Below are 27,469 nucleotides of genomic sequence, written 5' to 3' on the forward strand. Positions count from 1 at the left end.
CAAGAGGCAGGAGATAAGAAGACGGAAAGGACTCATAGTAAAGAAGGAAGGCAAGTGAACCCAGTGTCTGAGGTGATAGAAATATCCTCTTATCTGGGAAAGGAGGAGTGGGAAGAGCTTATAGCTGCATATCCTCAAGACCATAGCCGCAGCAGGACAGCTTCAGACATACGGTCCATGAGAACTGAAGGCATGCAGGAAAATCAAGCGGAATCAGGCACGTCAGAAAGAGCAGTAAACTGTAAGGGGCCACCCGGAAGCCAAGAAAAAATTCTAAAACACTCTGGGCAGGAAAGCGCTTGGCCTAACCTCCTAAATACAGTACAACTTTTGGTGGATGCACTACACTACCAATCGGAGAAAATGGACGCCCAACTAACGCTATTAGACACTTTAGCCGTGTTTGTGGTCGCCATAGATGGGAAGCTGGGTACGTTAAACACGCTTATCCAGAGAAAATTGGATCATCTACAAAACACAAACAGGAGCACCAGCAGTGGGTGCAGATTCGGCCCAATTATTGATAAGCTATCCATCCTCCCAACACTATTGACAGACCTGTGCACACAGCTCAAAAGACCTGCCCAGCAAAATACCATGCTGGGCAGTGAGATACAGGGTCACCCAAAAACAAAAGACACCAAAATTGCTCTCTCTACACAAACAGAAGTGGATGAAAAAGGAAAAACTGGTGAAGATCCAGAAGCCTTAAGAAAGATTGAACTGACGAGCACAGGCGCACAAGCACAAGTTAAAAAGAATGATTTAACCAAAAGCACAGTGGGCAATGATATGGGACTAATGAGCCCTCTACCAACGGACACCATAGAGGAAGATGACATCGATTCAAAAATTAACGCGAAACAGAGGCGAGCTAAAAAGCGTAAAGGCAGGAAACATAAGCTCTGCTCAAAACGCGAAGGATTTATGCAACTCTTTGGCCGATCTACCATTACAGAGCAAAGCAAATTACAATCTGGGGAAGAAAAAATTTCAAGTTATAACCCCAATGAAATAATCCACACAACTGATAACCTGGAGAAACCAGCTAACACCGGATCAGACGAACAAAAAGCCCACTTTCAACACGGCCAATTAGCGTCTGCCCAAACATCTAGGAACAGTACAACGCCTACTGATTCTGGCCTGCCAAACGTTCTAAAAAATAACATAAAGACCAGCCCCAATCCCACGCAAAACATAACACAAAGACTTACTCTGGACAGAATAGACAAAGGAGTAGAATTTCAAGGCATAGGATTGACGGATAGTCAACTATACGCTATCAATCAAGCAACTGCGACATCACATATACGGGAAGACCGCATAATACCAGAACCGGCACCTGTAAATCTGACAGGCAATGTGCACTGGCTGAGCGGAGGGGGGAGACATAAAGAACCCGAAACTCTCGCACCTCACCAATGTGCCAAGGATCAAGCCTCAGGCGGAGCGACCAAAATCGACACCTATCCGGTAAAAGCAAGACCAACAGAATGTGCAGACCTGAAAACATCTACAAACATTTACAATGGAGGGCGGTGTACAAACGATCAAGGGAATACCCCAGATGCTACATGGTTTAACCCGGATTACATCTCCAAAGGAAGACAAAAAATCCTCAACAGAAGCAATATATTACGGCTACTATCCCACATCCGTTTACTGGCAAACGTATCAAGCACAGATTTGTTGTCCATTGAATTTATAGACTTAGAAGGCACAGGAAGGGAAGCGACAAAGGCGACTTGGGCCTCGGGAGCAATATCGCAGAAAATTCGATCTGAAGCCGAGGTATTAAAAAACTGGGGCATTACGATAAAACCACATATAAAGCCAAGATACCCGGACATACTATACCCAGAAGTAAAGCTGGAGCCCAGGGATAATGCAAGTAGCTTCAGGAACTCGGTTCTTAGAGGCGCGGTAGGGCCATGTGGAACAGGTCGCAATGAGCACATTGAAATTACTTGCTGGAAAGGAGCAGACAGGGTAGCTCCAACCGAGCTGAAAGATCAAAGATGGATTGTGAGAACCATAAAAAATAACAACTGACAAATCGGCCAAAACCCACGGGAGCATATGCTAAACCAACGGTGCATATGCTCCTGGAATATCAATGGTTTAGCCACCAAAATGCTGGATCCAGAATTTGTAGCTTATATAAAATCTTTCGACATAGTGGCCTTACGGGAAACATGACTCGCCGAACCTCCACACCTCCAGGGATACCTATGTTTTTTTCACTGGTGCCAAAAGGACAGCTAAGTACGAGCACCTTAAAGGCGGCCTAGCGACATATGTAGCAGCCACTAGTTTTGTCAAGATAGAAGAAATCGGACCTTCTTCGGTAGCTACTCTTGCAATTAAGCTGGCCCTAGTACCCCAAGGTCCAGGCAAAGCCAATACTGACTGCATTCTGATCAACGCTTATATCTACCCTAATGGGAAAAAAAAGCAGCAAAGGAACTATACATCTTCTTGGAGGAATGCATTACGGGAAGATCAACAACTAACATTGTGCTTACAGGGGATTTTAACCTCAACCTCATGGGTATGCCACAAGAAGAGGTAATTTTAGCTCAAAACATATCTTGGGACCTTGCACTTCAAGAGAAACTTCAAACAGCCAAACAAACAAAATTGGGAGCGCAGACACTCGAAGAACTGGAACACTTCAATATCAGAGCCCTAAATGGCAGATTTGTGGGAGATAGCCCGCCAGCCCCAACTTACCATTCTACAAGGGCAAACAGTATACTAGACTACACTTTTATCTCACTACCTCTCTTTCACTATATAACCTCGTTCCGGATAGGAAAAAAAACTGATAGTGACCACTGCCCTCAGGAAATTATCTTGGATATTGCAAGACCTATATTCGAGCGATCAAATGCCCCAAAAGAGACTATCCATATTATTAATTTAAAATAAATGAAGTACTCGGTAGCGATGGGCGAAACTTTAATAGGAAGGGCACAACAACATTTTATGGAGCGCACTGGATCAAATAAAATCATAAAATGGGAACAATTTACAACCATCATGTCGAACTATGCAACGAAGCCCAAAGCATTTGCAAAGATCAGCAATATTGACAACCTATCTGGAGAGTACAGAGGAAAAATTAAGGAAGCAAAAAACATGATTTACCGTTTAATGAGGGAAATACAGTTGGATCCCAATGAAAAAGTAAAGCAAAACCATCTTCGGACACTGAAATTCAAACTAAAAAAGCTGAAATGGGAGGCAACCAAAACAATGGAGGACAACTTGTGGGCAAAACTCCACTTAGATATTAAACAGAATGATGGGGCAAGGTTTTGGAAAACCATCAATTCGCTAACATGTCCGGCAAACTTGGGGGTTTCATCTAATATCACAGAGGAAACATGAGCACTCTATCTTGGTAAGCATTTCAATCAAGACCCACCCAACAACCGGGACTTATCTAACTCCAATAACAGAATAGACCACAAAGTTGATAACGCACAACAAACACAATTGTGCACAAACACTAAAGACAAATATGAATTAATTAATCCTTCAAAACTGCAACATAACATCAAACGCCAAATCAAAAAAGGCAGAAGGGAAGGAGCTCCGGGACCAAACGGGATCCCGCCAATCCTCTTCAAGCAAGATGCGGGTTACTGGGCAGCAGCTCTTGAACCTCTTTTTTTGGATATCAGGAGCTCGAATATCTTGCCAGACTCCTGGAAGGGCTCTATCATTATCCCAATATATAATGCAGGGGATAGGGCTCTCCCTCAAAACTACCGACTAGTGGCCCTAATCGACAATGAGGTGAAGTACTTCGCAGGTCTACTGCTGGAGGAACTACAGGCATGGGCTACAAAGAAATCCCTGATACCGGTTCATCAGACAGGCTTTGTTAAATCAGTGGGCACAACGACCAATATACTAACTATGGGCCTACTAATAGACAAGGCAGAGACGAAAAAACTGCCCCTACATCTCTGCTACATAGACTATAAAGCGGCTTTTGACAACATTAACCGGAATCTTCTAATGTCAAAATTAAACGGCTGGGGGATCTCAAAACCACTGTTGAACCTGTTAATAAACTTGCACATGGAGACCTGGATACAGATAAAGGTGGGGGACGGCTCACTGCTGTCGAGGCGCATACCGTCAAACAATGGCCTCAAGCAGGGCTGTGTCTTGGCCCCAACATTGTTTAATCTGTTTTTGGGCGACCTGGCGCCAATTTTGAACAATTGCAATTCACATGCTCCTAAACTAGGAGGGCTTAATCTACCATGCCTCTTATATGCGGACGACATTGTTTTAATAAGCCACACTAAAGTAGGGCTTCAAAACCTCCTGAATACCACACAGAACTATTCCAAGGCAAATGACCTAATAGTAAACCTCGAGAAAACCCAAACTATGACTATTAGCAAAAGAAAAAGAAAAATCTTCTAGTGGTTTTGGAACAACTCTCGCATCAAATACACGCCAACATATAAATATCTAGGCGTGAAGATTGATAACGGCGGTCGATTCAGTGGGCAAAGGACTAGCATTAAAGGCAAAGGACTTGCTCTGGCAGTTGCTTTAAAAACACTGAATAACAAGTTATCTGGTCCATCTCTAACACCTTTGGTACAAGTTATCTGAGCCAAAATACTGCCTACAATAACTTATGGAAGTGAGGTCCTACAAGGCAGAGATGCAACAACACTCGATAGCACAATCATAGCCGCATATAGAATTATATTTAGCCTTCCTAAGCGGACCTCCCCACCACAGATTAGGCTGGAGTTTGGCATTCAACAACTACTGGCACGTCAGGGGGCCTATATCTGTGTATGGGACAAAGTAAGGAAATCTGCACAAGGAACACTGAAAGAATATCTGTGGAGGGAGATGGAGCAGTCTCCGACTTCACCAGCAGCTAAATATTTAGCAAAAAGTCTTGTAAACACCGGGCTGGAACAACTCTGGGCTTCCTCCACAGATCACAACATTCATTTCGAAGGCGTCTGATAGATCACCGCTTGTGTTTTTGAGAGTATCGTATAGCTTTGAGGTATTTTTGTCTTTTATATGTTTTTAATTGATAAATTTTGTCGATAAATTTTGTAACCAATATCTTTTTTAATAAATTGCAACTTTTTTATAATTTTGTTTGTATATGTTCCTTCTTGGTAAGTGTTTTAGTTCCACAAAATGAATGTTGTGATTTATGGTTGTGAGTTTGAATCCTGATCTAGTAACAGGTTATAATACTTCCCAGTGGGAAAACCCCTTGTTTTACTTAACAGTATATTGGCGCTCCATTTCCCTCTGGGTAACTAAGAGCCCCTCTCTTCTTGTTTACACCACTTCCTCCACAGATCACAATACGTTTAATAAACTGGCAAAGAAATCTATCAAGCAACAGTCGTGGGTACAAGATAAAGCAGATTTCTCAAAAAGAACGCACGCTTGGATGATCTTGAACTCATATTCGACAAGAGCTCCCCAGAACTATTTTGGTCTGGCCTATGCCAAAAAGACCAAAATGTGCTTCTTAAGGTACAGGCTAGGTCTGTTGCCCTGCATTCAGCATCTCCCACACTGGCTAAAAAAGGAAGCAGGTACGCTATGCCGGCTATGTGGTAACATGCAAGAAGATATGATTCATCTGCTATGCTCTTGTGAGAAAATGCAATAGGAGAGGAAACTTCTTTTGAGACACCATTTTATTCGATACGGGACACGCACACGAAGAAGTGCAGTCCTTACCTGCTTCTCATCTCAGGACCCTCAACTGAGCTGCAGCCTTGTAAAATTTTTAAAGGCTGTGGAGAAAAAAATGCCAGGACTAGAATCTTGAACCGATCTGATCTTAACCTGTTTTATAATACAAATTATGCCTACTGTAAATACTGTGTGATAAATTAAAGGCCTACACGATTTTATAATTAGGATGAACAGAATAACAATGTTCACACCATGATGGTTTTAAAATATATGTGATTTTATATTGTGTTTTACTTCAATCTATATTTTGTATTGTATTGCATTGGTTTTAATTAACTGTGCAAATAAAATTTACATTACATTACATATAGTACTTGCTATAAAGATCAGCAATATTTATCAGATGATGCAGTGAAGAAAAAACACAGAGTTCCAAGAAATTAGTCATAGCCTTATACAAGGCCTTAGATGTTATGAGTAATTAGAGTACACTCCTGTTTTAATGCAGTCAGAGGATGTATTTAGATTGTAAGAAATGAAGGCATCAATTTCTCTGTCAAGCTCTGAATCAGCCGCAGAAGGATTATTTACAACTGTTCTCAAACTATGATTTATGGGGCGATCAGTATTGAAGTATCTGAGGAGTCAGGACCTACCTGACCACAGGCACTTTTAAAATCTAGATGGCACGATAAACCTGGAAGAGAACCAGACCAGGATGACACAATAAATTTGATTTTAACTATAAAAATGCCTGCGTCTTTACTGCTAAATAATTAGGTATTATTTCGTCTGCATTAACAGTGAAGAAAATCTAGAGTTTTTTTTAGGTAACTGAAAGGGCTAACTGTTGAAGAATTAGCCATCACATCGCACCCCATCTCCAGAAAGTCATCAACATCTCATTCGAAACTGCAACCTTCCCAGAATGCTGGAAGCACGCCGAGATCAACGCCCTACTCATAAAACCCAAGGCGGACCCCAAGGACCTCAAGAACTTCCGGCCCATCTCCCTGCTCCAGTTCCCGGCGAGGGTCATCGAGAAGACAGTCAACAAACAACTGACCCACTACCTCGAGGCGAACAGCATCCTGGACACATCCCAATCCAGGTTTCGAAGCAACCACAGCACCAAAACTGCCGTCATCGTCACCACCGATGACATCAGGACCCTGCTATACCACAGAGAAACAGCGGCCCTCATCCTTCTGGACCTGTCAGCCGCCTTGGACACGGTCTGCCACTGCACACTTCAAGCACGCCTCCACAACGCCAGGATCCAAGAGAAGGACCTGGACTAGACCACCTCCTTCCTCTCCGGCAGAACACAGAGCGTCCGCCTTCCGCAATTCCGCTCCAAAGCCACTGAGATCATCTGCAGCATACCCCAGGGCTCATCTCTCAGCCCAACGCTGTTCAACATTTACATGGCTTCTCTCGCCCACATCCCCCGACTGCACTACCTCAACATCATCTCCTATGCCGATGACACCCAGCTGATCCTCTCCCTCACCAAGGACCTCGACAGCACCATATTTAACCTCCACAAAGAAATGAAGGCTGTCTCCGAATGGAAGAGGAACAGCTGACTAAAGCTGAACTCGGACAAGACGGAGGTCCTCATAATCGGATCCACCCCTTCTGCCTGGGATGACTCCTGGTGGCCAACCGCACTGGGAACAGCTCCAACACTCACAGACCACGCACGCAACCTAGGGGTCATCCTCGACTCCACCCTCTCCATGACTAAACAGGTCAATGCCGTCTCTTCCTCCTGCTTTAACACCATCTGCATGCTCCGCAGGATCTACAAGTAGATTCCGATCGAAATGAGAACGGTCACCCAGGCCCTCGTCAGCAGTAGATTGGACTACAGAAACGCCCTCTACGCAGGAGCTCCAGCCAAACTCCTGAGACTTCTGCAAAGCATCCAGAACGCCTCTGCACGCCTGACCCTCGACATCCCTCGCCACAGCCACATCACTCCCCACCTGAGAGACCTACACTGGCTCCCCGTCAACAAGAGGATGACCTTCAAACTCCTCATCCACGCACACAAGACACTCCACAACACCGAACCAACATACCTCAACAGACGACTCAGCTTCCACACTCCCAACCGCCAGCTCTGCTCTGCCGACCTCACCCTCGCCACTGTCCCCCGCATCCGCAGAGCGACCTCCGGCGGCATATTGTTCTCCCACATCGCCGCCAAGACCTGGAACACTCTTCCCACCCACCTACGGCAGACCCAAGACCTACTGACTTTCAGAAGTTTCCTCAAGACCTGGCTTTTTGAGTAGTCGCAGCATTCCCCACACCCCGGCGCCTTGAGAACCTCACTGGTAAGTAGCGCGCTTTACAAATTGCATGATTGATTGATTGATTGAACTGCTTGTCCAGTTTCAAGACTTCCAGTTCAAGGCATCATCATCCGCATCGAGGGTGCAAAACATAACTTTGGTGAAGTTAATACTGTTTGATGAAGTAGAGGCTCCTTAACACCATCCACATTTTTGCCCTTGTTTTCTATCGGTTTAACATTCACTTAATTTGGTAAAGAGCAAGACCAGATGAGTTTCACAATAAAACTAGTACTCAATAATGGCTCTTGTCCTGGTACCTTAAATCACCAAAGGAATGCCTTAATAATGATGAATTACTGGATAATTCAACTGCGAAGTCTGAACGTGTTAGCGGGGAAACCTGAGTCATTTCAAGATAGATCTTTGACTGCCTGTTCACAGTCAAACTGTCCACTAGGAGAATCAGGGTAAAGTAAACAACAATGGGGTAACCCTGTGTCCCTTAGAACCTAGGTATAGAATGCATCAACAATAGTTCTGTCAGGGATAAAACTATTCCTTTTGGGAAAACGGAATCAATCAGAGAACAATTTCTTTTCTGCAACCTCTATCTCAAACAAAAGCAATGATTTACCTGAAATGCTGGCACAATGGAACACAAAACAAAGACACAGATTTATACGTGTTTTGCTATTTATATAAATTATGCCATTTATATATATTTGAAAATTGTAAACAAGGAAGTCAAAACAGGGTATGATCTAGCATGATGTGTGCTAACGTGACATTTTGGTGCTCGATAAGAGTGAAGTGCATATAATATATACAAGGTATAAATGTTCAGTTTTTACAAGGAAAGAGAGTGACGATGGTCAGAGTATTAAGACACAACAATGACTCCGGCAGATATACAAGTTGCTTGCTCACTTAGAGCCAGAGACTTTTCGACCCTGTCAAGGTTTAATTAAGAAGTCATTGCGGGTCTTCATCAGGACAAGGAAGGGGGGAGAGCCTAGTCTGGGTAGCCTCAGGCGTCGATCGTTAATTAAGGGTGGTCAGAGGATCTTAGGGTAATGTGACCAAGTGAAGTGCTTGTCTTGGGCAATCCATCGCAGTCAGTTAATACCCTGACCATCGTCATTCTCTTCCCTTGTAAAAACTGTACATTTATTCACTTTATATATATTATATGCACTTCAAATTTATCACCGTGCACCAAAATGTCATGTTAGCACACATCACCCTGTTTTGACAGCCTTGTTTACAGTTTGCAAATATATATAAATGCCGTAATTTATATAAATACCAAAATAAATATAAATCCGTGTCTTTGTTTTGTGTACCATTGTACCAGCATTTCATGTAAATCTTTACTTTTGTTTGAGATAGAAGTTGCAGAAAAGAAATTCTTCTCTGATTGATTCCATTTTCCCAAAAGGAATAGTTTTTTCCCCCAGAGAACGATTGTTGTAGTTGCGCACTAGAAGACTCATTCATACACTTCTTGTACCTGTGTACCTCTACCTCCAGGGGGTTGCTTTGTTCTATTCAGCAATTTTTAAGCACTCCTGATCCAGATTTGGAAGGCCAACATGATATCCACTTGATCATTCAAATATCTGATATCTAGAACTTCTTCGCTCATAAAACATACCAACAATGGGTTTACAGAATTACTAGAGCTAGCTAGTAACATTGTGTAATTATTTAGAATTTACAGGTACCAGTTAGAAATGATTATTTTACTGAAATTTGCTGTAAGAATTCCATGTATAATCGTTGTTGCACTGCTCATCCTGTGTCCCCCATCAGGGCAAGATGCAACACGTTTGCCAAGCTGAGCATCCAACTATTTAGGTCAGCTTATTTGCAGTTTTACCAGGACTATTGAGTCATAATCCACAATCCACCATGTACATAATAAAATATGCTGTCCACAATATGTGTAGCCTGTGCGTTATCGTGGTGATACATTACCTATTCACATTACATTTACTCATACGTTGTTGCTTTGTAGTAAATGTAGTTCTTGAACCTATGTTTCATCTGGAAATAAATGATGGTACATGGTTGAAGCAGCTACTATTGAAAAACAGGTCACCTCAGTGGGACACTGATACTAAATCTATCACTGAAGTTAAATCGAGTCACTGTGTCACATATTTTCAACAAAGGAGGGTAGGGGACAAAACATAGAAGGAGGTGCCAGCATTGCACAAGTGTCCGCAATCTCTTGAGTAGTAAATTACTCAGACACAAGGAGGTGAAAGCTCAAGAAGAGGCGATGACCATGGGGATGGAACCACAACTCCACAATCTAGTTATGTTGAAGGAGATGTATGATGTGTTTGTCTGCAGCACAGTGGTGGTGTGGCATGATGAGTCCTAGCAAGTATAGTGATGTATGTGAGTCTCTGGACATGTTCTCTCAATAGCAACAGTGGCAGTACAAGTGCCTACAAATCTGTTCTCTGATCTGCTATTTCTTCTCTGAAGTCCCCATGTTTGCCCCCCCTGCTGCTGCTGTATCAAATAGCTGGGGGGTGCTGGTGAGATTTTTTCAATTTGCCGCCCCTCGGCAGGGATTGAAGAATGGAGGGGAGGGTCGATTGCCTCCCCGAGTGGGGGCAGGCTGCCGCCGCCAAAACTTGTGTGCTTGAGGCGGACCACCCTCCCTGCCCCCCTTGCTACGCCACTGTTTGATAGTGCAAGGGGTGTTGCGCTCAATACTTCTGAAGGGCACTTCTACTCATGATACTCTTTTAAGTATGGTATCTCCTGTGTTTGCTGTTGGTTGAGAAGTTACAGTTATAGTGAACTCTGTCTTAGATGGCTTCACACAAAGGTGAGAGAGGCACTCCATAAAACCATAATAAACTCAAACTCAACCTCAGAACAATACAACTAAGAAAATAATATTCCATATATATTCATTGAATTGCACAAATATTGTATGCAAGAATTGCGTACCGTCAGGAGCAGCGTAGGGGTCAGTCACGCTGTATCACAGGATTCACAGAGCACTGAACAACAGACTCAGGGGCATATTACCAAGGGCCTTTTCACCGCTTTAGCGGGAATTTTTCCCGCTAAAGCGGTGATAATTTAATCGCCCTATTACCTAGCTGTCGCTAACACCAGTTAGCGACAGCTAGTAGGAGATAGCGATCATCTTGGGACCCACTTTGCATGTCAGCGATAATTATCGCTAATGACATGCAAAGTGGGCGTGCCAAGATGTTAGCGACTGGAAACAGTTGCTAACATCGCTATCTCCTATTACCTACTTTTGGAAATATTCGCGCTAAGAGCGAATATCTCCAAAAGCTAACGCCTGCCCAGAGCAGTTCTTAGTCATGTTATCCAATGGTAGGTGGATAACATGGCTAAGAGCATTAGCTCGGTAATGCATGAATATCGTGGACTTTTCAGCGATATTCATGCATTTCGGCCGATTTTTATCGCTTAGGGATAAACGTTGATAATAGCAAGGCTTCTAAGCGATAAAAATAGGCGAAGCACAGCGATAAAATTATGGCCGCTAACCATGCTTAGCGATAATTATCGCTTATTCTTGGTAATATGCCTGTCAGTTCCGTTCTCTGTGTCTTTTGCATCGTGAAGATGGAATTTGGAACAGCTTCAAAAATTCCAGAGCCATACTTTTACTACAGTTTCCTTCAGACCTGTGCAGATATCAAAGTAAAGATTTCTGATAAAAGCTATTGCCTTTGAGGTTAAATACCAAACAGGGACTGCTTAACAGATACTAATCTACATATTTTCAAGAAGGGAGATACATTATAAATATTTTTTCAAAGAACAATAACACTAATAACATTGGGCATTTTGTGTCCTTCCTTTCTGAGAGGTGCTTTCAAGTCAGATTGGGTGACTGCTATTCCAGGGAGATTGAGTTGGGCCAGGGCGTACCTCAGGGTTCGCCCCTGAGCCCAACTCTATTCAACATCTACGTCTCCCCCCTGGCGGCTATCGCGGAGGGGTATGGTCTCCGCTTGGTGTCCTACGCCGATGACACGCAGTTGGTCATCTCCCTATCGCGCGCGCCCGGACTTGCGGCGGACATCTTCAGGAACTGCATGAAAGACCTTGCTGCCTGGATGTCTGCAAACTGTTTAAAGTTGAACGGGAGCAAGACCGAGGTGCTCGTGGTGGGGGGTGCACCGTCTGCGTGGTCGTCGGCGTGGTGGCCACCCTGTCTGGGGGAAGTTCCTGCTCCCTGCCGTGAAGCCAGGAACCTTGGCGTGTGGCTGGATAAGGACCTCACCTTTGGCTCACAGGTCGGTCGGGTGGCAGGGATATGCTTCAGTGTTCTGAGAGCCCTTAGGAAAGTTTTAGATCTGCTTCCCATTTCTGCTCGTCAGACACTGGTGCATGCCTTGGTCACCTCCCGACTTGATTATGGGAACCTGCTCTATTTGGGGGCCACAGGCAGGGTCATCAGCCGCCTGCAGGTTCTTCAAAATGCGGCAGCGCGGCTGGTCCTCAGACTCCCTAGGAGGTCATCCGCCAAACCAGCCTTACGGGCCCTCCACTGGCTCCCCATTGAGAGGAGAGTGGAGTTTAAGGCCCTTGCCACTTGTCATCGTATCTTGAACGGCAAAGCACCTCTTCCGCTCCAGAGCCTAGTATCCCATTATGAGCCTGCACGCAGTCTTCGGTCCTCGCAGACCGGGCTGTTAAAAGTTCCAAGAATATTCAAAGCTCGTATGGGAGGTAGATCCTTTAGATACCTTGCTCCCAAACGCTGGAACAATCTTCCGCTGGAACTTCGGCTTGAACCCTCCGAAGTCCAGTTTAGGAAAAAACTTAAAACGCACCTTTTCAGCAGATAGCTTGGTTGGGAGGAGGGGGGGCAGTCACTCCACTTGTCATAGCGCGGGGACACGCCAGTGGCGTAACCAGGCGCTTAATAAATGTCCATTAATAATAATTAATAATAATAATAATAGGATTTGAGGACTATTAACTGACCTGAACCAGTCTCTCTGGCTTTTGTATGAAACATGTTGCTTGTGTTCTTAGTTGCCTTACAAGAAAGAAATATACAATTTCCTCCTACCACAATTATTCTCTTAGATTTTGAGCATATTTGTGCAATTCTTTGAATATATGTAGAATATTAATTCCTTAGTTGAAGAATTGTTTGGACGACTTTTTGTTAGTTACATTTTTATGGAGTTCCTCTCTCATCTTCATGTGAATTATTTCTGTAACATTTAGTGTTTTCATGGAAGAGCACATGTGACTTGGAACGACTTTGAGTGCGACGCTGCACCCTATAACCATTCAAAGCAGTGTTTTTAGGTCTCGCCTAAGCAGCGCACATGCGCTGCAGAAGAGGGAGACCTTCAGTAATCGATCCAGTTTTTGGCCCAATAGCATGCACGGGTTGCATTGCTTTCAATTGCAAAGCATGCACTTTTGGCAATTCCCTTGCGGGAGCAAGCGGCGCCATCTGTTAACAATTATCGTGCTCACTCGCGCAAGGTAAACACTGTGCTTCCCTGCTCTCAGTCGCTCTCCCCCCCTACCCCTCCCACTTGTTTTCATTGCTGCCTGTTTTTAGATTGATGGGTCCAGGGCACTCCAGAGTCAGTATCCTGGCAGACAAGGCTCTGCCTCAGTGTTCCTGCCCTTTGAAGGGTAGTTTGTGGGTCTAGGGATTGCCACACATTCTACTGACACTGACGTCAGTCAGCATTATTTTGAAAATCTCGTGAGAAGGGAGATGTTGGGGTTGTGGGAATTGCGGAGGGGTGGCTCCGGTGACATTATGCAAATACTTGTATTTGTTTTGTGACCGTCTATCTTTATTGCTCTGAGTAACTAGACAGACAACTCTCTGAATGGATAAGGCCAAAGCAGCTAACATTAGTAGACAGGTGCTCACACAGCTTCTGGACGCACACTCGGCAAGCTGCTTCTTGGCGCACAGTCCTACTCCTTGCAGGCAGACTCTGGCAGCAGCGTAGGGTGAGTGTTTACCTGTTGTGTTGGAGTTGTGCTGTTTTTACTCAGGGCAGGTACATCAATTGCCATGATGAAGTGCTTGGCGATGCTGAGTTGACAATCCACGATTCAGAAAAGGGGGTGGTGATGAACAGAGTGTCTGAATTAAGCAGACACTCCACCCCGCCCAGAGACGCCCTTTGCTAAGAGAGTGCCCTGGGCTGAGAGAAACTTGCGCCCTCTGCTGATGCAGGTGAATAGAGTAAGGCAGCAGGGTGGGCCCTCGGTGTTCACTGGTCGGTCCCTGGATGAGCAGGAACTGGCCTGTGAAAACAACCATCTCCGGACCGCCCCATCTCACTTAAATTGTTATGTGTTTATCTAGGTTCCTGATCGATACTGTGACCTTATGCCCCTATTCGGCTATAAATCCATTTATTCCCTATATTGGCATAACCGTTCAAGTGCGATTTTCAGAAATGTCATCTCTGGCCTCACACGAACAGAGCCACATTCCAGCATAGCTCTCTGCCACTTCCTTTGCGACCAATTAGTGCAATGACAGGGCAGGAACCACTATCTGATATTCCTAGATTAACACTCCGAGTTCTTCAACAAGATAAAAACTCAGCAAACCTGGAAATCCCCGCTTGCTGTGTTTTGATTAGTAATGGAACTCTAATGAGCAACTGATAACTATCACTTCCTAGTGACATCTTTAATTGACGTCTTATGTCCAGCAAACTTGCATCAAACCCGGCACCTGTCAGGTATAAATATTACCAACGTTGCCTTAAGCAATAGCTCGTTGCTCGTTGCCTGTTGTTAGCTGTCTGCACGACCCCGTGTTGGTGAAGCTAGCACCCTGTCGCTGCAGCCTGCTGTCCCTTGGTGGTGAAGCTGCTGATACCATTATCGCTGCTAAAGCGCGAACTATGGTGCAGTAGGCTTAGGAGCTGAACAGCCGTCCCTCTGTTTAGACATCCAGCAGATTCCAGCTGCCCGCGGACGCTGTCCCCCCTCCTTCCTCGACGCGCTGAAGAAGAGCCGCTGCCTTTCTCGTGCAGAGAAATCCAGCTCCGGCGTTTCCGGTCTACCCTTGCGGGTGACTGGGATATCGAGAGTGACCCCTGAAGGAGATACCAATCCTCCATCATTCTATTCAGAGGTATGGTGTTGACTAAACCCTTAGACGAGAATTCTTGAAACAAACCTTGGCAAAACCAACTAAACTTAAAGCTACTTACTTACTCCCCTTCCACGTGTTAGGCTTAGGTCAGGCACACTGGGGTAGGCTTAGTTAGAAGCACCAGTTGAGTATGTTAGCCTAATGTATATATGACTGTATATATGTTTTATTACTTTTAAACCATTGTATGGCTAAGAAACCATATCAATGCTTTTACAGTTCTATTTCGCAATCCTTATCTTACTGTACGTACTTTTTATCATAACAAGTCTTGCAATTGTGGCAATACATTTCTCTTGTACGAGAAGAAAGACTGTTCAATAAATGTTAACCCTTTATTGACAAACGCCCGTCTCTCTATTCTCTACATCTCATGAAAGTAAACTGCACTAGACTGACTGAGTGAAATACATGTCTATTGTTTCACACGACCCTAGAGATTGACTCTTGATCTGAGGAGCAAAGTTGTCATGTTGCACGGTTGTTGGAAAGCTGAATCCCTTCTTGTCTGTGCCAGGGAAGCTGATCACTTCCTATGCAGAGAAGAAAGTTTCCAGTGACCTCTGAGCTAGTTGGTAACACAACCCAATTAAGTTTAGCATAGTCAGTGGAGGCCTGGAATATCCGCAGTTCCACGTCGATACTACTGTTTATGTTATTCCAATGCGCAGGGCCTAGTGGGAAACTAGGAACTACACTACATGGCGCCCAACGTTTGGTAAGGCGATAAACTAACGCAAGACAGTAGAGTAACTCAGTCGTGCATATTTCACACAGACCCCTTTCTCCCGTAAATACTCCAATAGACGTCTGGAGTGGGTGAAAGGTTAAAATCCGCCCGAACTCAGTAGGAAGAGATTCCTATGTAAAGCTCTGGTTTATTCAACGTTGAAGGATACAGTGTTCCAAAATATTGTGCACCTAATCTTTGTCTCCTTGGAGACCTACTCTGCAAACCTTGCATTTTTAACAAATGTCGGTAGAAAATAACGGAACCACTGGGGCCGCAGTAAATGCAACTCAGCAGGATTCCGACGATATGGTACCGGGTGCAATAATCATCCGGGCACATTTAAGAAGATCTATAACTTTAAAACTTATTGAAAACGGACTGACACCTCAAGGTGGTACAGTAATACTCGTGATAGAGGCTCACGAGTATCGGCAGACAGAGGTATTCTATACATGGATAAACTTCCCAGCGGTAAACGCTATAACAAAAGAGTTTCACTATTACAAAATAGAGAAACCTCCGGAAGAGTACGCTCCATTCGAGGAGATTGAAATTCCACTTAAATTTCAAGAGCACCTGCTCTGGTTTAATGGCGCCCTAAAACACAATGATCACATTACCAGGCTCGGTCTACTAGGTAGACCAGGAGCCACGTGGCCGGTTCTAGCCAGCTACACACCACATCCGGACATTGGAAAAATGTCAAGGGAAGACCTTTTAGTTAACATAAGAGAATTAACAAAGGCTTATAGAGAGTTAGTAAAATTATTTGAAAATAATTTAAACACTCCTAAAAAGAGCTGGGATGGAAATAAACAATCCACTCCCAAGGAAAAAGTTTTCCAGTCCAGAGGAAGGTCTCCTCGACGGAGGGAAAGAACTCCGACTCGAGAATGCCAGTCTCCCCAGAGGGAGCCCTCTGAGAAAAGATATAACCTTAGAAATAGGGATAATCTGAAAAAACCTGATAGATATCAAAGTATTGATACACGTCCCTTTCGATCTCTTCCACAGAATTCGGAAAAAAGAGGACGGTCAGACCCAGGAGAGCACTCCAAGTCCAAAGACAAGGAACCTGCTCAAAATAAGAAATCACAATTTCAGAAAAAGAAGGTAGCCAGTATTAGAGTAATCAACCATGCCGAGGATACTGAGGACACAGTTGAAAAACGGGGAGTGGGCATTGACAATGTTGGACAGTGCAGCAGAAATCAGTATAGCGCGCAAGATCTTGATGAGTCATCTGGAGACAGTGGACACAAATGAATTCATTCAAGTTGAAACTGCCGACGCCAGACTTAGCGAGCCCCATAAAATATACGAAATAACATTGCGTATAGAGGGTGATAAGACTAGGAAAATTAATGGTCTATTTTGGGATAAGCTCTCAAAAGGCTACGATATTCTGTTAGCTGAAAAAGTTTGGCCCCCAGAGTTTGTCAGGGATTGCCCTCGTGGCGAAGAAGTGATTATGCCTGCCTTCTCGAATCACATTCCGATTCACAAAAAATATACATATGCAAGGAAATGGGCAGTAGCCCAGGCACCTGCATTGTATAAAAATCATGTAGGATGGGATGAGGACTCTCCTCCTCACAAAATCCAATTAAAAAGTGAACCAACTGCCCAACGCAGTATCCCATTAAGCAAGAAGCTAAAAAACAGGTCAGGGAGATCTTAGATCAACTTGAGTACCAGGGGGTGATTGAAACATGCACCTCTCAAATGAACAATCCTTTGTTTCCTGTCTCCAAGCCAGACAATTCATATCGTCTAGTTTTGGACTACAGACATCTTAATACATGTTGCAAAACCTTTGCAGTACAAAACTCGCATAGTGCAGCCCTAATGAATAATATAGTTAGTAAAAAATATAAAACGACATTAGACATATCTAATGGTTTCTTTTGTCAAAACATTGCACCGGAAAGCAGATATTTGACCGCTTTCTCCGCATTTGGGTCGCAGAAAAAATTCTGTCGACTCCCACAGGGGTTCAAGAACAGCCCAGGACTATTCTCAGCTAGGGTAACAGAGTTACTACAAATCTATGATGATGAGGCATTATCTTATGTAGATGATATTTATCTCACAGACGACGACTTGGATACTCACTTGAAAAGAGTGAACACCATTATACTTGGGTTCGCAGCAGAGGGTTACAAATTCAACTTTAAAAAGTCTCGAATTGCCCATCTGACAGTACTGTTTTTAGGGTACGAATTATCAAGTGAAGGGAAAAGCCTAGCAGACAACTTCTTAGAGAAGTGCGCTGTACTCCAAGCTCCAAAAACGCTGAAGAATTTACAATCCATTCTAGGTTTTCTGAATTTCGGAAGAACTTATATCCTAAATTACGCAGAGAGGGTTAAACCACTCTACGAACTAATTAAACCTGATTTTAAACAAATCAATTGGACTCAAAAACACACAGAAATTTTGAGATCATTGCAAACAGACATGTTAGCAAAAACTAAATTAGATACACGTGACAACACACGCGATCTTGTAATCCGAGTCATCCCAGGAAGATGCGGATTTACATACCTAACCTCTAATGAGGGAGAAAAGGTACCAATTTCAATTAAATCTCACTTGTACACACAAGCAGAAAAAGCATTCAGTCACACAGAAAGAACTGTGAAAGCAGCGCAAATCGCATTAGCAAATGAACGAGAACTAGCACACGGCAAACGGATTAATATCCTTACAGCGGAATCCGCCTTCGAAGCGCTATTCAGCCCAGTAAACCTGCCTACAGTGTCACTGGATCCGAAATGGATACAGTGTATAGATTCTCTGGGAGCGGAAGATGTAAAATACTATTTCGCCCCGCAATTTGAAGAACTGAATAATTTATAATATGAAGAAGAATATCCTCTGCCAATCGAAATTCTGCCTCTCCCACAATACGCCTGTATAATCTATACAGATAGCTTTGTACAGCATTTCAACGTAGAGGGAAAATCCTACGATGCAGCATGTGCGATCATTAAAGGTCGTTGGCTGTGCGGTAAATTCAGACCGAAAGTAACAAAAACTGAATCTGTAAGAAACTGTTCGGTTCAGAGAACTGAAATCAGATCTTTAAAGATGGCGCTCGAAAATGCAGAACGTGAATTCCCGACACTTATAGTGTGCGATTCTCATTTTTGCGTCAACTCTTACAATAACAAACTGCAGAGTTGGATCGAAAACGACTACAAAGATGACACAGGTGCCACAATAAAGCATAAATTGCTCTGGAACGAGGTAGCTCTTTTAAGTAAAGAACTACAAAAGACTCACGTGATTCACGCACAGAGTCTTCAACGTGATGGCGTTCACGTTGCAGGGAATTCATTGGCTAATACAGCCACAGCGGAAGCAACTAACCCGGCTTCCGTAGCCACAAAAAAGCGTACAGATAAATACATAGACGGGGAAACCATGCTGGCAGTCAAAACGACCGTAAAAGGCGACTGTGCAGCACTACCGTTTAACTATCCACTCAATTATGCATACGTAATGGATGCAAACTCTGTTCCTTTTGCTCAAATCCCTGGAGTGGGGGACAGAGTAATTCCAAACACGAACAGGAGAATATTTTTAATAGCAGACGCACACATGGGTTTGGGTCCTAGGCACAGAGAGATCAAGGAATCACGTCCTGAATTACAATCAGTATTCTGGTGGCCGGGAATGAGTGTAGAACACCAAATATATGCAAAGAACTGTGAAAACTGTAATAGGGATCGCAGTAGCGAACCTTGCTACCGGCTACCAATCAGAAAGAGCGTAACGCTGCCTACACCCCTTCCTGCGTCCTATTAATAGTTAAGACGAAAAGCACTTAAAAAAATGAGGCCCCCAGCGCTCGGCTGACGCTAGAACGGTTATAAAAGATTTGCGAGTCTTTATCGGCACATACGCAATTACCACGTTCCATTCTGACCAGGGTCCTGCTTTCAGCTCTCGAGCCTATAAGGAGGCCATGGCCAGCATGGGAATTGGGTTGCGGTATTCTTGTCCGTCGCACCCCGAAGGGAACAGTGTGGTAGAAAGAAAAAACCGTGACATAAAGCAATCTATAACAGCGAAGGTATTAGGTTCAGGCGCTGGGTGGGTCAAACATTTAATAAGTGTCCAAACTAGTCTTAATAACATGCCAAGAAATTCTCTAAAAGGTTTCAGCCCATACGAACTATTGTTCGGAATTAGAATGCGTATTCAGGACCTCGATAGTCAGATGTCAGTGGTACAAGAAAAAACAACGCACTTTGATATAAAGGATCGTTTGGCTGTTTTACAGGAACTGAACGAAACAAGAAAATCCTTAAGCAACATAAAGTTAAAGCAACAGCCAAATACCACTGACGAGGCACCACCAGCAGCAGCCCCAGCAAGGCCTGTCTGGATTCCAAAGATTGGGGATCTAGTCAGAGAAAAGATCGCGGTTAAGAAGGAATTTGGGCCTTCTTACAGAAAAGCAGTACCTGTCTTGGCAGTCACCGGAACAAGATCAGTTGTGCTACCGCCCCTTGCTGGTAAAAAGGAGAACAGAGTCGTGTCTATCGATCTGGTAAAACCACAAGCATGTGGCCTATAATCAACAGTAGGCCCAGTGGACTCCCAAGAAACAACAGAATACCCAAACTTGCAACAATCCAAGAGGTTCAAACTGAAAGACTAATCACATTCGATCAGCCTGCAGTGCACAATGAAGGACTATGCAATAATGCCATGGAACTCGTGCCTCTTGAGACACAGATTGAAACAGTTTGTCAAGAAACAACACCAGTCTACACTAATGTGGCATCAGAAAATGCTACTGAGAGACAGATTGAAAGAACAATCCCATCAATTGACAGAACTGCCTCTGGTTATTTCATCAACTTCGACAACTTCTCTGAAGATCAAAACGACCCCGAAGTGATGCCAGAAACAAAAAAGTATTCTAAAGAAAATACAACAGGACTCCTTCAACAAATCAAAGAATTATATCTGGATTCACCGTTGATTGAGCATTGGATTATCTCAGGAGTATTCATACTCCTACTATGCCTAATTTTAGTTTTAATTTTAGGAAAGTTTATTACAATTGAATGGACACAGCAAGTCAGAACATCAACCTAGTCCTGAAACCACACAGATTATCCCACGTGAAGAAAAGAGAACTGTCAGCAGTAAATGTCACAGCAATTCCAATACCTGGTGGGGTAGTATGGGAGAAAACAGACTATGAGATATATGGTCCGGTCGAAATCCTGAAGTATCCTCATCAACTAAAGGTTTCCTTAAGTGACTTTGTGACACCTAGTACATTCTCTGATGATTGGGACTTTAACAGTATTAATGACATGATGTCTGATTTAGTGATGTCAGCTAGATTCACAGATCATGATTATTTACAAGGTTCATCTAGTTATGAGCAGTTATTCTGTTACACCCACTATGGAGATCATTACTTGCATAAATCTGCACAGCCTAGAAATGTTTTTATGTATAATCAATGGGAACATTGTGCTACACCACCTAAAAGCAGTTCTAAAGCATTTTTTGAGAAATTCAAATACTTCTCAGGGTTTAACACCAGTGATGCAGAAACGTTTTATTACAAACTGTTAGATAAAACAGGAATGAAAACAATGCTGACAAATTCTAAATTGATATATTCAGAAGCATTTTATGACAAAATGATGACATTTGGTTTTGATTATTGGAAAAATAATATTGAAACGAAAACAATTTGGGGTACAAAAGATTGGCAGGTGCAAGGCATTGAAGCACTATTTAGAACCTGCATGATACCAGAACAAATGTTGTTTTTAAATGACACAATACACCAAACATCTTGTCTTGGCCTAGCTAAGAACAAAGACCTTAAAACACCGTCTATACCAAAGCCAATACCTGAAAATGCAACCACAGATATTGAGTTAGACGTGTCACAAATTTTACATTTCAACAGAACACATCCTGATTGGAAAAAGTGGTTAATCTGGCCTACAGACACAAACAACTGTCAAGATAGATTCCTGAATAAAACACAGGGGTTAAAAATGACCAGATTAAACTCGAGATATTCCCAGAGACAACATCCAGGAATAATAACAACATACAGTGTAGGGAAGCTCTGCCTTGAATGGCTAACATCATCCACACTGGCTGAAATTAAGCAACACTTGTCTTTACTAAAAGATGGTGCTGATTTGCGCGATTTCATTCTTGGACCACGCAAACAGCGTCAAAAGCGTTTCATAGCGACCAGTATCTATGCTGCTTACAACGAGGCTTGGAAAGTAAAGCAAATTGAAACTGCTGAGAAAATACGAGAAATTGATCGTATTAATTTGGAAAAATCACTTTCTGTAGTAGACAATGGGTTAATGACTCTGTCTTCCAGAATATATTCGTTGGACAATATTGTATCCTCTGCCTTTGATGTGATAGACAGAGATTTGCTAATGTTACAACATGGCCAGTCTCAATTGCGTTCTATTATAGAATTAGGCTGGACGCTGCAAAATCTTCGTTCAGGCTATGTGCCTTGGCGTTTAATCAACACAACGTCATTATTTTCCAGTTTTAACCTTACTGATAAACAGATCAGTTTGGCAGAGAAAGGAGCAGACTATACAATCCTGAGCATCGAAAAACTCGAGAGATTACCATTGACAATGTCAGAGAGTCCTGTCATTGAATGGATAATACACGGAATTATCACAATTCCGATAACAACTTTCCGATTTAAAAAGTGCCTTGAGTACATACCTGCTGGCCAGTATGAACAATTGGGTAAAGGATATGTAAAATCTGAATGGAAATTACCATACACACATTCTTGCTATAGTGACAGCGACAAAAATGTATTTCTTAGTGGTGAGAACTGTAAACATTCACTAAGCGGTATACTTTTGTTTCAGGGTATTAATTTACACGGCGCATGTGATGGAAATTCTAACAACCTTTCATGCCACCAGCTAGTCACACCTGCAACTCAGATAGAGCCCTTCTTTATGCAACTTTCGAACGGGAGTTACATTCTTAGAACGGATCACAGATGTTGTGGCCTCGTGCCAGGGAAAAGTTATCTAGTGAAAGTAACATCCATGGTCAAATGCTGTATGCAAGCATTGTTTCCGAGTGGGCCTGCAGACACAGTGACTCCCATCTGGCCTCGTCTGAATCTCTATTCTATACGAATTGATACATTAAGCAAAATGAAATCTGTGCTTTTACAGACAACAGTGCCTATAACGTCATCAAAAGAGACGTATGATCTTCTAGTTGCAAGGACAGCTACTGAAGTTCATGACCTTTTATCAACAAATTGCCCCGTGCATTTCGTAGAAATGTTGAGCCAACTCCTTAACATGTCTAGTGCAACAAGCATCCCAGGCATATTTAAGACAGTCTTTACTGGACTTCTAACACCCTTCCAGGCAATTTTGGGAATCGTTCCTAATTTTGTACACTCTGTTTTTGGCGGCATACCATTATTTTTCGGACTCGTCGCAGGGATTTTATTTTTGACCCTCCTGCTTCGTTATGGCAAGCCGAAACTCAGACATAGCTCCCATGGGAATGGAAGAGACAATCCTAGCAATGCGCTACCGGGACAGGATAACTAACGTCCTTGGATTGGCCAGGCTGAGAGATCTAAACATGACCTGGTTCCTTTCATTCAGACCTATATGGCAGAACTGTATCTTACCGGTACTAAGATGTATGCTATGCGGCGATGAATGCGTGTTGGACATCTGTCTTTCACTTCCATCAGCAGTACCAATGGACGTCGATACTTTGCTCAGTCCAATAACGGCTCACGCATTGTGTTGTCCCCAGCGGCTACCAATCCTGATGACAGCATTCGTTGAGACTCCTGTACTACGACTAGGTGGTAACAGTGGAGCGAGTGACAAAAGCAACATCACCCAGGTACGGCCTTCTGTGAGCATTGCTGCTCCTGAATACGATGACAGCAATCATTCTCACACCTGCCAAGTTACAGCGCTATCTAATTTGGTTGAACTGTCACCTGAATTTGTAGACCAATTCTTTGAGAGCCTGTCTGATACGATGTTCTCACCCGTACAGAAACAATAACTTTTTAAGAAGCTTTCCGACTCACAGCGTTCCCATGAACTCTGAATTCGGCCTTCAGTTTTGATCAACAAAAACTGCAAAAAGCTTTGGAACTCTATTTCCCCGTTCAAGCATTAATTCTTTTGAATTGGACATTTTTAATATTCACCCTTTTTTGGGCACGAACAATTCTTTGCTTAACGTAAAAACTATTCTTAGAGAACAGAAGCTTCACACTTCTATTTCTAATCACATCTAGAGACATAACAAAGTTACACCAGCCTCTAGCACACATGTTATTACAATGCATTTATATGTGATGATTTATCTCGCCTTTCTTCTGTCAGAGATACTTCATGTGTAATTCTTTTTGCATAATCGTTCATTATTTTCATATGCAATAATTTTTTGAATGATTACTATGCTTCAAAAAACGTACAGTACCTAAATTTCATGTATTACAAGTACGCCTATTTCGAATGCATTTATGTATTTTGGGGTGGGCAATGTTACACATGCATCTAATTGCTTTAGTTTTAGTAATTTTGATGGACATGAATACGTGGAGTGGGTGTTATGTGTTTATCTAGGTTCCTGATCGATACTGTGACCTTATGCCCCTATTCGGCTATAAATCCATTTATTCCCTATATTGGCATAACCGTTCAAGTGCGATTTTCAGAAATGTCATCTCTGGCCTCACACGAACAGAGCCACATTCCAGCATAGCTCTCTGCCACTTCCTTTGCGACCAATTAGTGCAATGACAGGGCAGGAACCACTATCTGATATTCCTAGATTAACACTCCGAGTTCTTCAACAAGATAAAAACTCAGCAAACCTGGAAATCCCCGCTTGCTGTGTTTTGATTAGTAATGGAACTCTAATGAGCAACTGATAACTATCACTTCCTAGTGACATCTTTAATTGACGTCTTATGTCCAGCAAACTTGCGTCAAACCCGGCACCTGTCAGGTATAAATATTACCAACGTTGCCTTAAGCAATAGCTCGTTGCCTGTTGTTAGCTGTCTGCACAACCCCGTGTTGGTGAAGCTAGCACCCTGTCGCTGCAGCCTGCTGTCCCTTGGTGGTGAAGCTGCTGATACCATTATCGCTGCTAAAGCGCGAACTATGGTGCAGTACGCTTAGGAGCTGAACAGCCGTCCCTCTGCGAAGACATCCAGCAGATTCCAGCTGCCCGCGGACGCTGTCCCCCCTCCTTCCTCGACGCGCTGAAGAAGAGCCGCTGCCTTTCTCGTGCAGAGAAATCCAGCTCCGGCGTTTCCGGTCTACCCTTGCGGGTGACTGGGATATCGAGAGTGACCCCTGAAGGAGATACCAATCCTCCATCATTCTATTCAGAGGTATGGTGTTGACTAAACCCTTAGACGAGAATTCTTGAAACAAACCTTGGCAAAACCAACTAAACTTAAAGCTACTTACTTACTCCCCTTCCACGTGTTAGGCTTAGGTCAGGCACACTGGGGTAGGCTTAGTTAGAAGCACCAGTTGAGTATGTTAGCCTAATGTATATATGACTGTATATATGTTTTATTACTTTTAAACCATTGTATGGCTAAGAAACCATATCAATGCTTTTACAGTTCTATTTCGCAATCCTTATCTTACTGTACGTACTTTTTATCATAACAAGTCTTGCAATTGTGGCAATACATTTCTCTTGTACGAGAAGAAAGACTGTTCAATAAATGTTAACCCTTTATTGACAAACGCCCGTCTCTCTATTCTCTACATCTCGTGAAAGTAAACTGCACTAGACTGACTGAGTGAAATACATGTCTATTGTTTCACACGACCCTAGAGATTGACTCTTGATCTGAGGAGCAAAGTTGTCATGTTGCACGGTTGTTGGAAAGCTGAATCCCTTCTTGTCTGTGCCAGGGAAGCTGATCACTTCCTATGCAGAGAAGAAAGTTTCCAGTGACCTCTGAGCTAGTTGGTAACACAACCCAATTAAGTTTAGCATAGTCAGTGGAGGCCTGGAATATCCGCAGTTCCACGTCGATACTACTGTTTATGTTATTCCAATGCACAGGGCCTAGTGGGAAACTAGGAACTACACTACAAAATCACCCACAGATTTGCTGCCTCGGGCTGAGAAGGAGGACAAGGAAGGGAGCTAGCGAGGTGTTAAAAACCTCATCTATGCTGTGATAATGAAGGATTAAAACGACTTTGAAATGGAAAACCAGTAAGAAACGAGCGCACAGAGACACAGACAGGGTTGGAGCAACATGAGAGGGCGCTGCTGTTTCCAAAACCTTAATCACACAGCTCTGGGCGCCCCTCTAAAGTTTTCCACCGTGGGCCTGCGCCCAGCTCGCTCATGCAAAAAGTCGGCCCTGACCTCACCAGTGCCCGACTGGGAAACTGTTCAGTTTAGATAATATTTTAAGACGCTGCGTGAGTGAGTGTAATGAGTGATCTACAGAGAGTTCAGTGTAGGATTATCCCGCCAATGTAAATTTAAGTACTTATGAGGCCAAATTTACTTTTCGCAATACACAATCCCAATGAATTGCCTTGAAAGGATCGGAGGCTTCTTTGAAACTTGGTGCTACAGTCACCAAATGTCTGGGATTGCAGAGGCAAGGACTGCTGGCCCGGTGGTGGCTGGTCCATCATACACAGAGAGAACCGCTGGGCGGGAGGTTGTTTTGTGTGTGTTTTGTTTGCCAGCTTCATATAACAATGTACCTTGAGGAATTGTTTCAACTTATCATTTACTCTTTATCAAGTCATATATATGTACATTCATTTAAATAGACATCGGAGTCATGGTATCAATTATTTCCACTTTTATATCATATAAGAAACGGTGAATAATTTGTAACACATGACAAAAGGCAACCAAAACAACACTATTACATTCAATATACTTCCGTTATACTGTTGGTATAGTACGTATTATATACATATATACATAACGTGCTCCTGAAGCCTCAGTGAGCTCATTCCATAGATTTTTGTGAATGCTGTAGTTTATATTTACAACCAAACAGTATAACGCACTATCGGAAGTATATTGAATGTAATAGTGTTGTTTTGGTTGCCTTTTGTCATGTGTTACAAATTATTCACCGTTTCTTATATGATATAAAAGTGGAAATATTTGATACCATGACTCCGATGTCTATTTAAATGAATGTACATATATATGACTTGATAAAGAGTAAATAATAAGTTGAAACAATTCCTCAAGGTACATTGTTATATGAAGTAGTTACCCAGTTCCTTGGGGATTATTGGGTTGCCCTGTCTTTATTTATTGTTTGCCAGCTGGCATGGCTCAGGCGGTTTTGTACAAAAGAAACCAAGCATAGTGGGAGTGAGGGTGTTTCTGAAAAACAAACATTAGTGTCCTTCCTGTGCTGGAAATGTTCTCAAGACGTGCGGTAGTCGTTTATTTGTTCTCTCCAACCATGATCCGCTCTGCACTATTGCTGGTCAGTTTTGACCTTAGCCT

The sequence above is a fragment of the Lissotriton vulgaris genome, chromosome 4_1 (genome assembly GCF_964263255.1).
Source record: "Lissotriton vulgaris chromosome 4_1, aLisVul1.2, whole genome shotgun sequence".
NCBI lineage: Eukaryota > Metazoa > Chordata > Amphibia > Caudata > Salamandridae > Lissotriton > Lissotriton vulgaris.